The sequence below is a fragment of the Macrotis lagotis genome, chromosome 8, assembly GCF_037893015.1.
Source record: "Macrotis lagotis isolate mMagLag1 chromosome 8, bilby.v1.9.chrom.fasta, whole genome shotgun sequence".
In the NCBI taxonomy this organism is placed as follows: Eukaryota; Metazoa; Chordata; class Mammalia; order Peramelemorphia; family Peramelidae; genus Macrotis; species Macrotis lagotis.
The window spans coordinates 197,292,545-197,307,300 of NC_133665.1; the positions used below are offsets into that span (position 1 = coordinate 197,292,545).

At 40.3% G+C, this 14,756-nt stretch overlaps 1 long non-coding RNA gene across 27 annotated transcripts in view; it reads left to right on the forward strand.

Annotated features, from left to right (window-relative positions):
* LOC141496710 (uncharacterized) overlaps positions 1-14,468 on the forward strand; it is a 104,990-nt gene extending 90,522 nt beyond the window's left edge. For 22 of the 27 annotated variants that reach the window (XR_012471090.1, XR_012471089.1, XR_012471101.1 and 19 more), the window contains 6 exons: positions 2,247-3,809; positions 5,875-6,014; positions 7,161-7,227; positions 7,774-7,948; positions 8,161-8,274; positions 13,121-14,468. This is a non-coding gene — a long non-coding RNA (uncharacterized LOC141496710). The remainder of the gene's footprint in view (positions 1-2,246; positions 3,810-5,874; positions 6,015-7,160; positions 7,228-7,773; positions 7,949-8,160; positions 8,275-13,120) is intronic. The other 5 variants (XR_012471100.1, XR_012471113.1, XR_012471106.1 and 2 more) reach the window with 4 other exon arrangements.
* The last annotated feature ends 288 nt before the right edge of the window (positions 14,469-14,756 follow it).

The following is a 14,756-nucleotide window of genomic DNA, read 5'->3' on the forward strand; positions in this document are numbered from 1 at the left end:
TTCACAGTTATTTTTGAATGTTATTTTACTTTATGGGTCTAATTACATTCACAAGATAGTCTTCAACTTTCACATCTTTTTGTAAACTTTTGAGTCCCATATTTTTCTTCCTCTCCTCCTTTCCCTCCCACCCCAACAAAATAGCAAAATCCAAGATAGGTAATACATGTACAATGTTTGTCACATTTCCCTATTAGTCAGATTGTGATAGAAGAGTCATAACCTAAAGGGCAGATAATCCATGAAATAAAAAAAATCCATTAAATAAGTCTTAGAAATGTGAAAATAATTACCTTTAATTTGCATTCAGACTCAATCTTTCTCTGGATGTGGCTGGCATTTTCCACCACAAGTCTTTTAGAATCGACTTCGATTACTCATTCCTGAGAAGAACTCAATTTTTCATAGTTGATCATCACCCAGTGCTGCTATTACTGTGTACAAAGTGGTCCTGGTTTTTCTCACTTCACTCAGCATCACTTCTCTATCAGAGTTCCTTGTTGTCAGTCATTCATAATCCTTTCAGATTCAAAGATGCACTGAGATAAAAAAATCATCTCTTGCCTGAGGAAGTTTTATAAGGTCCATCCTTGAGAGAAGAGGTTAACAAATTAGAAAATTCTGAGTTTGAGGAAAAACATCTAGAGGCTCTCTTTTCCAATGGCCAGTTTGAACCTTGAAGGAGCCAAGGGCATATGCAAAATGAAGGAAGAGATAATGCATATATTAAGTTCCTGAGAAAAGAGATATTTAAGTGGATATACCCGCACTGTACAGATTGGTTAGGGGAACATCATGTAGCGACGTAGTATTGTACTTAAAATTTTTCAAAATATCTTCTAATAAAAACCACTGGAGGTGTTTTTTATCCCAAAGGGAACCCAATTGCCATTTCAAATGGACTAATCAATGCCTTCCTTACTATCTTCCTTTCTTTTTTACTGAAGAGGAAGGGAAAGTGGTCTCTCTGCACAGCCCTGATTCCTTTAAACACAAATCACTTACCTGCCATGGAACAACCCACCCTCTATTCTGTCTCTTTCTTTCTAGTCTCAGTTTCAGCCACTCCCCCCCTCCCCTCAATTGTATACTAAGAGTAGAATTAGTTTCACAGAATATTAGCATTGGTTTGGGATTGTGGAAGTTCTTTATGTTTGGGTTGAGCTCTCCTGAGGTGGTAAAAAGGCTAACATGAAGACATAATCCCTGGATTGCCAGGAGATTAAGGGAAAAATGGTCTTCAGTCTTGAGTTCACAGATTACAGGGAACTCCTGGAATGTCAATGACTCCCTCATTCTCATGTCTGTCTTGTGGGGCATTAAAGAATATTTTTCATATAATGTTAGCACTAGTTACAATAGGAATGACTAGCTTTGGTATTGCTACTACTCTGTGCCAGCCATTTGTCTTAGAGCTTTACAGATACAGCTTTTGATCTTTCCCCCTGGAAGATGTGTGCTATTATGACTTCCATTTAACAACTGGGGGAAACTGAGACAAATGGCAGTGAAGTGACTTGCCTAGGGAAATCTCATAACCAGTCCCTTTCTGAAGCTGGATTTGAACTCATGTCTTACTGACTCTAGACCTAATGCTCTATCCAGTGAGCCATCTGGCTGCCTCTTCTTTGGGCATGTACATCTGCCTAAGAATGGCTAGCTACACAATGGTTTTATAAGCATTTCATGGTTGTGATGAAGGAAAATGGCTTTTTATCCAATTGAAATTGAAAGTTTTCAAAGGGCAACTGAAGAAGTTAATTAATGAAACTTCTCCTTGAAATGGACACAGAGTTGCCCATGGAAAAGAAATACTTTAAAAAACATGCACATGTGTATATATGCATCTAGATGCATCCATGTCTCGAGATGCACACCCATCTATGCATGGGATCTATTTCCTGTGTACAATGTATACACATGCACAAGTAAATTCATGTGTATAAATAAACACACCAACACACCTTACCATATGCAGCTATATTCACACACAGTCCTTTTGGGGTCCAAGATATTCTCAATCAAATTGCATTTCAAGATAAATAAGACAAGGCCTCAGATCTTTATAACACTATCCTGCCTATAAATTTAAGGTAGATTGTAGTTCTGGGTTTGAGTGAGGTTGTTCCTTGGAACCACTTCCAGTTCAGGAAGAGCCAAAGGGGAGAAGGCTTGGTAGAGGGACGAGAACTGATCTGAAGACAAAACAATGATTTATTTTTACAATCTATTTTCTTCAATTTAAGGTAAAGAGACCAAGGCAATAGTCCACAATGAAGAAGACGAAGAAAAGGAAGACAGCATGAGACACGGCAGAAGAGGAGATCCTGGCTACTCTGCTGACCCTTTTTCCCTACAGAAGAAGCCAATTAGTCAACCCTAAGTGAGACCCTATTCAAGAGAGATACTAGTAGCATTGAACTGGGAGAAAACTGTATACTGGAAAAAAATGAGGGTCCTATTTTCTCCTCTGGATATTGATCCTTAGTGAGGAGATGAGAGATTTCAAGGTCTATTCTGATGAGCATGGGACCCTTATTCAATTATGGCTTCCTCTCTTGGGACTGATCCCAGACAGGAACCTCTACTTATAAAAAACTCACACAGGTGGTGTGTACAACTTCTACATCTGTGGATACAAAACCTGGAGGAAGAGTTCCAAGAAAGTACCCATGGATGGAAACTCATGACCAGGATGTTGTGCTCGTGTGGTTCAAAACATTCAGGAATATTAGCTTCATCCCTTCAGCAGAAAAATTTGCAGACATATCAGAAGGTCTAGGAAGATCAGGAAATATAAAAGGGATTGCAAGTGCTCTACATCTGGTACAGTGAATTCCAAGAGTTCCCTGTAATATAAGAATTCAGGACTGAGGAGCAATTTTCCGTTAGTCTGCCAGCAGTCCAGTGATACTGGCATCTTGTTAGCCTTGTTACGATCTCAGGAGAGCTCTTCCCAAACCATAAAGACCTCCTACAATCCCAAGTCAGTGCTCAGATTCTGTGAGTTTAATTGACTGAATAAATGAGAGAACACAATGGGAGCTAGCCTTTCTGGGCCAGTGTCAGGAAGGTATGGCCTCCTTCCTTGTCTCTCTCCACAGCTATACCAATCTTGAAGAAGATAGGTAGAGATTCTGAAACAACAAAAGGATTCAAACTCTCTTTGAGGATGTGTGAAGAATCCATGAATTCCCACCATTGGGTGGATCCCCAACCTGGAGACCTGTATTTATTCCCCATCACCTAGTCATAAAACACCAGAAATTCCACCTAGAGATCCTGGGATCTTCTATTCTCATTCCCCTGGGTCAAAGGGAAACCCCCACCCCCTTCTGTAAGGGAAGTAGAACCCATTCCAGTCAAGACAAGCTGCCTTATGGCTTAAAGCCTTAGGGGTCCTTTTATCCCTGGGTCATTTTCCTAGGTTTCTTTTGTTTTTGTAGAAGAACTGTATCAGAAAAGGTGAAAGAGCAGCTGAACCAAGGGACTGAAGCCAAAGTCAGAAGTGGGAGACAGGGAAGAGTCCAACCATTTCATGTCAAGGGGACCTGTACTTGGCAGTCCCATGGGAAAAGTGGAAGGAATTTGGGCAGTGGCCATTCTGGGTCAGTGGGAGGCAGTGCCTCATGGGTATGACAGCTAGATTCATATGCCTGGTGGGCATTATGCAGCACTTGCCCCATTTCCTGCTTGGACCACCAACCTGGAAGGACCAAACACTGTTATGGACCAGTGGGGAGCAGGCCTAGGGAGAAGGGTGTGATGACATCACCAGAATACAGGCACAGCTCTGGAATCTAAGAGGGGTGAGTTAACAATCCAAGTGTGATTTAGTCACAGTAGTTTCTCATGTGTCTGCCCCTTCACAGATGTGCATTAAGCACACAGGTTGTGCACCTTTGGCCATTTACCTCTCCACACATGGTATTTTGTTTCAAGGGTACATAGAATGAAAGATGGAGGTGGAGCTTTTCCCCTTCACTAGCCTGGAATGCCCATCAGTCCACCATTTTGGTTGAATAATGAGTTGGGAATTGTGCTGAGGCCCAAAAGTGAGTTTTGGCAAATCAGAAATGGGGAGATTACAAAAAAATTGTTCAGCAGTAGAAGGCAGAAGGGGAGAAATAAGGAATGCAGTAGAATGAGTTGAAGGAACCAGGGTAGGTGTATTAGAGATGAAAGAGACACAGATCTGAGACCCAAAGGACCAGTGGATCACATAATCAATGAATTGCTGGAAGGAGGATTTTCTTTTCAAGGCTCAACAATGGAGGAAACTAAGTTTTGTCCCAATAGCACAAGACTCTTCAGTGCACCCTCTTTGTTCCAGTTAGTTTTCACTCCTTATATTCTTTACACACAAACTATGAACTGCCTTAGCCAAATTTTTTCTGCCTAGCTTAAGTTCCAATGTAGTTTAGACCCCTGTTTTAGGGATGGGCTACATTTATTTCCACATTTATTTTTTTGTTTTCTTATATTCATTCATTAGTTTGTTTTCCAGTTATTTGTAGAGATAATTTTTAACATTTATCTTTGCAGAATTTTTCCAATTACAATCCGAGAAAAATTTTAATTGTTAATTTTTATTTTTATTGAATTTTGCAATTTTAACATTTTTGCTTCCCACCCCCACCCCCACAGAAGGTAGTCTGATAGTCTTTACATTCTTTCTATCCTAGACAGTGATCAAAATTTAATGTGTTGATAGAGAAATCATATCCTATAGAAAAAATAAAATATAAGAGATAGTAAAATTACATAATAACATAAATCTTTTTTTAAAAATTCAAGGTAATTGTCTTTAATCTTTGTTTAAACTCCACAATTATTTCTTTGGACAAAGATGGTATTCTCCATTCTCCTTCACAGATACCCTAAAATTGTCCCTGATTGTTGCACTGATGGAATGAGCGAGTCCATTAAGCTTGATCATCACCCCTATGTTGCCGTTATGGCATATAAGGTTGTTCTGGTTCTGCTCATCTCTCTCAGCATCATTTCATTCAAATCCTCAGGCTTCTCTGAATTTGCCTCCCTACTGATTTCCTATAGAACAAGAGTGCTCCATAGCATACATATACCACAATTTGTTCAGCCATTTCCCAATTGATGGACATTCCCTTGATTTCCAATTCTTTGCAACCACAAACAGGGCTGGATGAATATTTTTGTACAAGTGATGAGTTTACACTTTTTCATGACCTCTTCAGGGTATAGAAGTGGTATTGCTGGATAAAGGGGTATGCACATTTTTATTGCCCTTTCTGTGTAATTCCAAATTGCTCTCCAGAAAGGTTGGATGAGTTCACATCTCCACCAATGATGTATTAGTGTCCCAGATTTCCCACATCCCTTCCAATATTCAACATTGTCCTTTCTTGTCATATTGGCCAGTCTGACTTGTGCAAGGTGGTACCTCAGAGATGCCTTAATTTGCATTTCACTAATAAATAATGATTTAGAGCAGAAAAATTTTAATAATTTTTGTAAGATTTTTGAGTCTCACATTTTTCACACTCTTCCTGCCCTCTCACTTGCCCTTTCTAGCAAATCCTATAAGTTACACATTTATGCTAGACCTATTTTCAAATAAGTTAACACCAGAAGAAGTAGAAAAAACATCAAACATTAAACATGTTTTAGATTTTGAACATAGTATGCTTACATCTGTGTGCAGACTCCATTTTGCTCTGGATATAAATGGCATTTTCCATCATAAAGAAATTTTAGAATTAACTTAGATGTCTCTATTACTGAGTAAAATTATGTTTATCATAGTTGATCATTCACACTGTTGTCCTGTTTCTGCTCACTTCAGTCAGCATCAGGCCTGAATCATTCATACTTTGTATATGCTATGTTTTTCAGTCTCAAGGATTCACTGAGATGAAGAGTCAACCTTTCCACCTAAGATGCTGGGAGAACATGTCAGTCCTTTATTGGGTACTTTGGTGATCAGGAGTGAGATGACAGTGGTCCTGAGGATGCCATTTGAGAGAAAAAGCATGGTATGATTGTGTTATTTTTTGAGATCAAAATGGAGAAGTGGGAAGATTTTATCTGAGGTTTATTGAAAGAGTATTGAAAGAAGTGGATGTGAAGAGAGTAGAAGAGCTGAATAAAAAGCAATTGCAGAATTACAGAGGATAGATGACCACAACTAAGTCAGTATCCAATAAAGATGTTAAAACAAAAAGAAAAGAACCTATTTGTATAAAAATATTTCTAGCTGTTGTTGTAGTGGGGGCTAAGATTAGGAAATGGAGTTCATGCTCATCAGTTGGGGAATGGCTGAAGAAAGTGTGGTACATGAATGCAATAGAATATTATGCTGTTAGAAATGACATGCAGAAGATTATTTCAGGAAAACCTGGAGAGACTTAAACTGATACAAATTGGAGTGAGCAGAACCAGGAGAACACTGTAAATAGTAACAGCAATATTATGATGATTAACTGGGAATGCCTTATCTAGTTACAGCAATACAAAGTCCTATCTGCTATTTAAGATTTCTTTTTTGAAGTCTTGTTGAGGACATAGGTTATTTTTCTAAACCCCTTCTACCTAGGCTTACCACCTACTAACTTCATTGCACTTACCTGTACCCCAACTTTTCCTGTTTTCCCCTTAGCTCAGTCTCAGAGACTACTGAAATAGCTCGTTTCCTATTTAGTAGCATTGGGTTTGGTCACATTCCAAGTTTGAGTCAGTAAGATCACAGCTTTTGAATCAAAAGATTTAGGTCTGAATTTCATGTGATCTAAGAGGAATTGCATAATTTCTCTAAGGCACAGCTTCTTTATCTATCCCACACAGTGCCTGATCAGATCAGATGGACTTGTTCCGCAATGTCAAGTTTCCCAATGCTGAGAAGTGAGTGGGATTTAAGACCAAGACTTCCTAAAAGAGCATTGACCCATGAGGTGGGGGGCTGGAGGGAGAGAAGGAACTAGGTCTCTAAGTAGGAGAGCCATTGGTTTGTTGGTAATTTTGGTAGGGAGAGTTAGAAAGAGTTAGACACTTGAGAGAAAATAGCTCTGAGTGGGGAAGAAACCCAAGAAGAATGTTTTCAGGGCTAGTTCATATGAGAGGCATAGATATGACAACCCCCAAAATTAATGAATGGTTTTTATGGAACTTGCTTTAATTTCCAGAATTAGCAGTTGTGGATTCTGAAGAGCAGTGGATAGAGCCTTGGAGAATGCCTTTGTACAACTTCAGGTACTGTGGGACTTCAACCCTGCTTTCCTCAGTTTTCTAAACTGAAAAAGTGAAAGTCCCAATTTCACATATTTTAGAGATGCTAATGTTAAAAAACTCAAGTCTGTCACTTAGGATCTTTTTTTTTTTTTTTTTTTAGTTTTTGCAAGGCAATGGGGTTAAGTGGCTTGCCCAAGGCCACACAGCTAGATATTTATTAAGTGTCTCAGGCTGGATTTGAACTCAGGTACTCCTGACTCCAAGGCTAGTTTTCAATCCACTGCATCACCTAGCCGCCCCACTTAGGATCTTGTAGAAATGCTTATTCCCTTACATCTTTCTTTGCCTGTTGTTGTTTAGGTCCCTTGTATATTATTGGGTTAAGTTTTTTTGAAGAATATTTACAGAGAATATTGAGAATTTAAAGACTCTCTGGAGGAGAGAAATCAAAATAATAATTCCATGAGGATGTACTATTTAAGAGTTAAGTGAATGCACCACCAATTTTGAATCTAGAATGGAGAAACCAGAAGAACATGTGATAATTATTTTAATGTGCTTTGCTAGGTTGGCATGTGGAAGAAGGTTTAGCAGAGTTTGGACCCATTGGAAAAAATAGTAACAATAAAAATGGGCAACCTGAAAACAAAGAATATGAAGTAAAAAAAAGTCTCAGAAATTATACCCTTCCTACTGCTTCAGGATGAATTGACTCCTCCTCATTTGAAAACTTTAAGCTAAGGTGAGATAAGCACTTGTTTGTATTATTGGACATTGTTTTCAGGTATTGGTTGGACTAAAGGAACACTCATGTGTCTTGCAATGTCACCATAGGGGCTGTTGAGGCCTTTCACTCTCATTTGAACAGGAGACATACATCAGACTTTAGATGCTTCTGAGTCTTTATTCTCCCAATTCCTTCAACTTAATTCTTTTCTACTCTTTGTTTCAAAGGTACATACAATGAAAGATGGAAGATGAGCTTGTGCCCTTTACTAGGTTGGAATTACCCCTGGTCCACCATAGGGCTCAGCATTACTGAACTAGGAGCTGTGCTGAAGCCCAAAAGTGAGTTTTGGAAAAGCAGAAATGGACAAATCACTGTGCTTTCTCTGGTAGAAATAAATGGAGATTGGTCAGCATTAGAAGAAGGGTAGAAGGGGAGAAATAAGGAAGGCCATAGAACAAGCTGAAGGAACTAGAGCGGGTGTATTAGAGATGAAAGGAGAGTGTCAGATTGAAGTATGTGAAAGGGACCAATGGGGAAGAGAAGGTAAATAGAGACATGATGACCTGAGAAAAGGATGACTAGCTGATGACATCCAATGATTGCTGGTAGGAGGATTTTCTTTTGAAAGCTCACCACAGGAGGACCAATTTTTATAGCCCATCAGTATATGACTCTTCAGTGAATCATCTTTCTTCAAATTATTTTTTCCACCTTATTTTCTCTAGGAACAAATCATGAATTGCTGTAACCAAATTAACTCTATCTACCTTCAGTTCAAATGGAGTGAGTTATATCAGTTCTGTTGCTTTGCCCTTGTTTTAGGGATGAACTACATTATTTTTTGTGTATTTACTTCTTTGTTCATTCCTTTGTTTTTCCAAGTATATGTAGAGATAATTTTCATTATTTATTTATTTATTTTATTTAATATTCTAATTTTGTACAAATAATGATTTTTTACATTAATAAAATATTCTTGTTTAAGAGTAAACAAAATACCCCCCATAAATATAGACTTGCTTGAGCAATAAAGTAAAGGGGAGAGGAAAAAAATTAAAATTATTATTATTATTATAATTAATAATTAATAATAATTAATAATAACAACAACAACAACAACAACAACAACAACAACAATAATAATAATAATAATAATAATAATAATAATAATAATAATAATAATAATAATAATTGTAGGTATGGCCAGGTGGCGCAATGCATGAAGCACCAGCACTGGAGTCATGAGCACCTGAGCCAACATCCAGCCCCGTACACCCAACAATCACCCAGCCATGTGAAATGCAAGCCACCGAGCCCCACTGCCCTGCAAAAACCAAAAAAAAAGAAAAAAAGATGCCAAATAAAATAAAATAGTAGTAATAGTAGGGGTGGCTGGGTGGTGGACAGAGCATTGGCTCCTGAGCCAGGAGCACCCAGCTCCAAATCTGGTCTCAGACATCCAACGATCACAATGCTATGTGACTCTAGGCATTCCACCCAGCCCCATCTGCCCTGCAACCCCCAAATAATAATAATAATAATAATAATAATAATAATAATAATAATAATAATAATAATAATAATAATAATAAATGTGCTTGAGTCTTTGTTCCAACACCAACAACTCTGATGCGGGTGGATCACATTCTTTATGATAAGTTCATGGCAAAAGTTACTTCTATATTTTTCCACCATTGCCATTGCTGATCGCAACTCCATCCCTTAGTACTTCTCCACTACCATGTACTATATTTTCTCTCTCCTTTCACTCTGCTGTAGGGTAGTTGAGTGGCGCAGCAGACAGATCCCAGGCTCTGGGACCAAGAGGCCCTGAACCCTCATACCATCCCTTAGGCCCAGCATCCACCTGGCCCTATTGTCCTGGACAGGCCATCCAATCCCAGACCCTTGCAAGAAGTAAAAAAGAAAATGTGTTATATCTGACCACTCTCCCCCCATGGTCCATACTCTCCTCCATCACTCACATTCCCCCACTTCCCCTGTCACCCCCTCCTCCTTACTCCAGATGTCTATAGCCTATTGAGTATATATACTGTTTCCTCTCCTAATCACCTCTGATGAGAGCGAAGATTCCCTCATGCCCCCTTGCCTTCCCCCCTTCCATATCATTGCAATACCTCATTGTAATAAAGAAAAATCTTATTATATGAAATATCTTGGCCTTATTGCCCCCTCTCCTTTTTCTTTCTCCTATTACATTTCCCTTTTTTCTATTGACTCCATTTTTACACCATATTTTATCTTCAAATTCAGGTTTCTCCTGTGCTCCAACTATAAAGGCTCCCTCTACCTGCTCTATTAACTGAGAGGGTTCATATGAGTGTTATTAGTGTCATTTTTCTGTGTAGGAATACATGCAGTTCATCTTCAAGTCCTTCATATTTTCCCCTTCTCCTCCTATCTCTATGCTTCACCCGAGTCCTGTATCTGAAGATCAAACCTTCTGTTCAGCTCTGGCCATTCCAAAAGGAACATTTTAAATTCCCCTGGTTCATTGAAAGTCCATCTTTTTCCCTGGAAGAGGACATTCAGCCTTGCTGGGTAGTTGATTCTCGGTTGAATTCTAAGGTCTTTTGCCTTTTGGTATATTATATTCCAAGTCCTATGAGCTTCTAATGTAGTTGCTGCTAAGTCCTGTGTGATCCTAACTGCAGCTCCACGATATTTGAACTGTGTCTTTCTGGCTGCTTGCAATATTTTCTCTTTGACTTGGGAGTTCTGGAATTTCGCTATAATATTCCTAGGGGTTGGTTTTTTGGGATCTCTTTCTCAGGGGGGATTGGTGGATTCTCTTCATTTCTATTTGCCCTCTGCTTCTAGAATATCAGGGCAATTTTCCTGTAGTAATTCTTTGAAAATGAGGTCAAGGCTCTTTTCCTGATCATGACTTTCAGGTATTCCAATAATTTTTAAATTATCTTTCCGAAGTCTGTTTTCCATATCAGTTGTTTTTTCAATGAGATATTTCACATTTTCTTCTAATTTTTCATTTTTTTTTTGGTTTTGAAGTATAGATTCCTGATTTCTGGTAAATTCCTCAGTCTCCCTGAATTGTATTCTTTGTCTGAAGGATTTGTTTTCCTTAGAAAGTTTTCTTATCTCTTTTTCCATCTGGCCAATTTTGCTTTTTAAAGCATTCTTTTCCTCAATAAATTTTGAACTCTTTTATCCATTTGACTTAAGCTGGTTTTTAGCATGCTATTTTCTTCAGCATTTTTTGGATTTCCTTGACTAGGCTGCTGACTTCATTTTTATGTTTTTCCTGCATCTCTCTCATTTCTTTTCCAGTTTTTCTTCTAACTCCCTCATTTGATTTTCAAAGTCTTTTTTGAGCTCTGTCATAGCCTGAGCCCAATTTCTGTTTTTCTTGGAGTCTTTAGATGCAGGAGCTTGTGCTTCCTCATCTTCAGACTGAGTATTTTGATCCTTCTTGGGCTCATATGCAAAATATTTCTCAATGGTGTTCCTCTTTTTTCTCTGCTTGCTCATTTTCCCAGCCTGAGCCTGTTTTTGGGTGCTTCCTGAGCTTTTGGGACACTCCCACAAGGGTCAGTGTGTGGGGCTCTGTCCTCCTGGTCTGTGAATGACCATAAGCGCCCCCTTCTGCCATGGGGCTGAGGTGGGGGGGGGGCTGCTGTTCTGTGGGGAGGCCTACACTGCGATCAGAATCTGAATGTGGTCAGAGCCCCAGAGTCCTGTTCCAAGGACAGAGGACAGAGCTGGGTAGTCTCTCTTCACTCCCCTCCCTCAGCTCAATGGGCTCATACCATGGGGGCTCCTGCTTATTGGCTCAGCCTGCTTCTGTTCCTGGAACTTGGCTTTGCTGGCCATGTTGCTCTCTGTTTGCCCTGAGGGCTGGGCTCCATGTGATCGCTCTGGCAGAGGTCCCCCAGCTCTTCCCCCACTTTGTGCCCAGTACTCCCCAGGGTGTAGCTCAGGAGACTCCCCCACTGCTGTGAGCTGTGGCTCCCAGCACCCTGGGGCTGCCTCCGGGAGGCTGAAGTTCTTTCCCTCTGGCAGGCCTTTCTGCTCTTTTCCAGGTTACCTGGTAGGAGAACTGCCTCTCTGTCTCCCTCTGTGGCTTCTGTCTCTTGAAAATTTAGTTAAGAGTCCTTAGCTTAATGAGTTTTTTGAGAGAGTGCCTAAGACACGATCCTTTCTTGTCGCCATCTTGGCTCTGCCTCCCCCTCAACATGTATTTTTCAATAATTTTCCAATTACGTGCAAAGAAAAGTTTTATTGGGAGCTCCTGGATTGTCAGTGACTCACTCATACTAAAGTCTATATTGTGCAGTATTGAAGGATATTTTGCATGTAATGATCATACTAGCAGCAACTATAACAATGACTACTCTGTGCCAGTCATTGGTCTCAGAGTTTTATAGTTATCTCTTTTGATCTTTCTCCCTGGAAGATATGTGCTTCTATGCCTCCCATTTGACAGTTGGGGAAGCTGAAGTAAATGGCAGTTAAGTGTCTTGCCTAGGCAAATCCTGTAGTCAGGCCCTGGCTGAAGCTAGCTGTCTTCCTGACTTTAGCTGCCTCCTCTCTGAGAGGAATGACTAGTTATACAAAGTTTGATTTCTTACCATTTCATAATTCTGATGATAAATCCTGGAATTTTTACACAAATGAATGAAAGATATTGCAAGAGTTCCTATGGGAGCCAAGTAAATAAATTTGCTTTTAAAATATGTACATGCCATTCTATGAGAAATAGTTCAATGAAAACATATGTGTGGGTATGTATAGATCTAGATGCAGCCATATTTAGTGGCACCTCTATCTATGCATGTCCAACATTTGTGCATGCATAGTAGACACATGTTTGCACACACATGTACATATGTACACGTGTGAAAATATCTATACATGCCCTCACCCACTCTTATGCATCTAGATTCACACAGAAATGTTTTGGCGTCCAAAATCTTCTCAACAGAATTGCATCTCAAAGTAAATAGGTCAAGAATTTAGAGCTTCAGAACACACTCCTTCCAATGAGCTCAAGGTAGATTGTAGCCCTGGCTTAGAGGGAGGTAATGACTTGAAACCACTGCCAGTTCACTGGGCCCTATTGAGAGGAGACTTTGTAGAGGGATCAGAATTGATCTGAAGACTTTGATGTGGTTTATTTTTATAATCTACTTTTTCATTTTCTAGGTAAAGGGACCAAGGGAATAGATTACAAGAAGAAGAGGAGGAGGAGGAGGAAGAGGAAGAAGACAAAGGAAAGAATTTGGGACAGGACAAAGGAGAGGTCAAAGGACAGATCAAAGGACAGGATGAGGGACATTTTCAGGGACAGTTTTGAGGGACAGGATGAGGGCTTGGTCGAGGGACAGTTTGAGGGACAGGATGAGGGACAGTTTGAGGGACAGGTTGAGGGACAGTTTGAGGGACAGGTCAAGGGACAGTTTGAGGGAAAGTTCAAGGGACAGGTCAAGGGAAAGTTTTGAGGGACAGGTCGAGGGACAGTTTGAGGGACAGTTTTGAGGGACAGGATGAGGGACAGGATGAGGGCCAGTTTGAGGGACAGGTCGAGGGACAGTTTGAGGGACAGGTCTAGGGACAGTTTGAGGGACAGGTCTAGGGACAGTTTTAGGGACAGGTCGAAGGACAGTTCAAGGGACAGTTTGAGGGACAGGTCAAGGGACAGTTTTGAGGGATAGTTTGAGGGACAGGTCAAGGGACAGTTTGAGGGACAGGTCTAGGGACAGGTCGAGGGACAGTTTTGAGGGAGAGGTTGAGGGACAGTTTTGAGGGACAGGTCGAGGGACAGTTTTGAGGGACAGTTTGAGGGACAGGATGAGGGACAGGATGAGGGACAGTTTGAGGGACAGTTTGAGGGACAGGTCGAGGGACAGTTTGAGGGACAGGTTGAGGGACAGTTTTGAGGGACAGGTCTAGAGACAGGTTGAGGGACAGGTAGAGGGACAGTTTTGAGGGAAAGGTGAAGGGACAGGTCAAGGGACAGTTTTGAGGGACAGGTCGAGGGACAGTTTTGAGGGACGCCTCGAGGGACAGGATGAGGGACAGTTTGAAGGACAGGTCGAGGGACAGGATGAGGGGCTAGGTCGAGGTACAGAACAAAGAGACAGGGCAGAGGAGGCGATCCTAGCTACTCTTCTAACCCTTCTTAACTACAGAAGCATCCATCTAGCCAACCCTAATACAGAGACCCTCCTGAAGAGAGATCCTAGCAGCATTGATCTGGGAGCAAACTGTGTAGCGGAAAAGCAAATGAGGGTCCTGGTTTCTCCTCTGGATATTGATCCTTTTGCGGGGGAGACAAGATGAAAGATCTTCAGAGATGAGTCTGAGGAGCTTCAGTTTCATTGTGTATTCATCCATAGAAATTACTAATGTACAGGCTCACATTGTCCCAGAAATATGTGGGGACGCTGTACTGGACATTCCATTTTAAATGCCATGAAACTCTATTACTCTAGGTTTTCCCTAGGCATGTGCATGATACATATAAGATGGTCAATAAACATTCATTTTATGACTCTTGTATTTGAAACTTTGGCTCTTGTATTCAGTTGAATAAAATTCATGAACATTAATAATAGGTCTGGACTTGGAAGAGCAAGATTCAGAGCATGTTTCCAGCATTTGTCAGCTAAGTGACTTGGGGTAGTAACCTTTCTAGACCTAAATTTCCTCATCTGTAAAATGAGAAAGCTTACTTTGCTGATCCCATGTTCATTAAAATGATGCTCCCTCATTGCCACGGTGTTGGACTCGGCATCTTTGTTGTATTTCACAAATCTAATGTTTATTTCGTTGATCTAGT